The 1,828-nt window shown below is 49.4% G+C and overlaps 1 non-coding gene across 1 annotated transcript; it reads left to right on the forward strand.

Annotated features, from left to right (window-relative positions):
* The first annotated feature begins 826 nt into the window (after window positions 1-826).
* Trnaw-cca lies at window positions 827-898 on the forward strand. Its single transcript has one exon. It is a non-coding gene; the product is annotated as a tRNA-Trp (tRNA).
* The last annotated feature ends 930 nt before the right edge of the window (window positions 899-1,828 follow it).

Below are 1,828 nucleotides of genomic sequence, written 5' to 3' on the forward strand. Positions count from 1 at the left end.
ACGAGGGGAACGTCTGAGGGTCATACTGCGCAGCATCGAAGTCGACTCTACCTCGCTTAGAGACGCTGGTGGCCGTGCGACCACCAGCTTGATGTGATTTATTGCGCTTCATTGCGCCACATCCGCCCAGATGCCACCTACTCCGAACGAGGGCTCTCCCCAAGGGCGCCACCCAGCCAAAGCAACGGGTACCTGGCCGATATCCCGTTGCCCGGAGTCCCCGTGCCCCAGACAAGATGGGCACGTACTCCTTGGCATGCATGGGGAGGAAACAGCTCAGGCATCTGTAGTGCGATCCCTGCGTGGTCAGGGGGCTACCACCAAGAGGGTACATGACGACCCCACCACAACGAACTGGCTACCGTGCTGGATTTTAGGTGTTTAAAGGGTCCACAGTTGTCGTAGGCGCTAAGAAGAAGAGTGCGCACAAGGCGAGGAGGAGACCACCCAGAAGATGTTGGGCGTAGTCCCCCCCCCCCACGACAATAGGTAACATGCAAGATGGTGGAGCATGATGGACCAATACAAAAACACCACGTAAGGTGTCCTTCCCCAAATGGCACGCACTGACGACGGAAATTTGGAAGAAAAAAGGAGGTCAAACCCAAGAGGGGACCATCACAGAAGGCCGAAACGTTTGAGACTCCGTTTAGTCGCCTCTTACGACAGGCAGGAATACCGCGGGCCTATTCTTACCCCCGAACCCGCAGGGGGGAAAATACATCTGGGACGAGTGTCTCGTGGATCCTACTGTCATTATTTCTTAGGTTTGAACGGTACAGTAAGTGTTCGAGGAACCTATTCATGACAAGACCTAAGCAGCGTCGACTCCGTGGCGCAACGGAAGCGCGTCTGACTCCAGATCAGAAGGTTGCGTGTTCAAATCACGTCGGGGTCACAATGAAATTTTCGTTTACGAAAGCCATAGGCGAGTAAGTCAGTTTAATCAGATACCAAACGATTACAGAGAACGGACGAACAGAACTTGCTTGAAAAAAGGTACTAGTGCAATTTTCGCATTCTGACATTAAGGTGAAGGCGCCGACTCGCACTTTCTCCAGGCGCGAAGTGTCTAGTATTTTTGATATTTATATCGTTTAACGCTAATATATAACTGAGAGATAATGATTACGCAATATTTTGCTCGATTAGACGTCTTTAGGCAGGCAGAGTATACTATTTTTCCTTAACTTATGGGAACAGAAAGATCGTGAAAGGGGGTATAGCTCAGTCATTCCGGCTTGAGCCATCGTGGAGAGCGGACGTGTTTACGCTGTGCTCCGTCGCTGCTCAGGGCAAGGCAAGTTTGCTGCTGCTTGTGACGCCATATTGTGTTGTTTATCTTGTTATTAGTTGATTTTTCGTTCCGTTATCAATACATTCGTTTGTGCTGTCTGGGTGCTCGTGTTGATGTTTGTGTAATGGTGCCAGTTTGGTTCAAATGGTTCAAATGGCTCTGAGCACTATGGGACTTAACATCTGTGGTCATCAGTCCCCTAGAACTTAGAACTACTTAAACCTAACTAACCTAAGGACATCACACACATCCATGCCCGAGGCAGGATTCGAACCTGCGACCGTAGCAGTAGCGCAGTTCCGGACTGAGCGCCTTAACCGCGAGACCACCGCGGCCGGCTGGTGCCAGTTTGAAGATGGCTTTGATTTTTAGAAGAGATACTCTTAAGTTTACTTTTGAACGTGGATGTGTTAAACCGTCTGCCCTGGAATTTCAATATTTTGTGATTGAACAAGTCAAGATTCCTTCCGATGCTATTACTGGAATACATTTGTCGCACCTTGCAACAGTCGGATTTGTTAAATTGAAGGA

The sequence above is a fragment of the Schistocerca piceifrons genome, chromosome 3, assembly GCF_021461385.2.
Source record: "Schistocerca piceifrons isolate TAMUIC-IGC-003096 chromosome 3, iqSchPice1.1, whole genome shotgun sequence".
NCBI lineage: Eukaryota > Metazoa > Arthropoda > Insecta > Orthoptera > Acrididae > Schistocerca > Schistocerca piceifrons.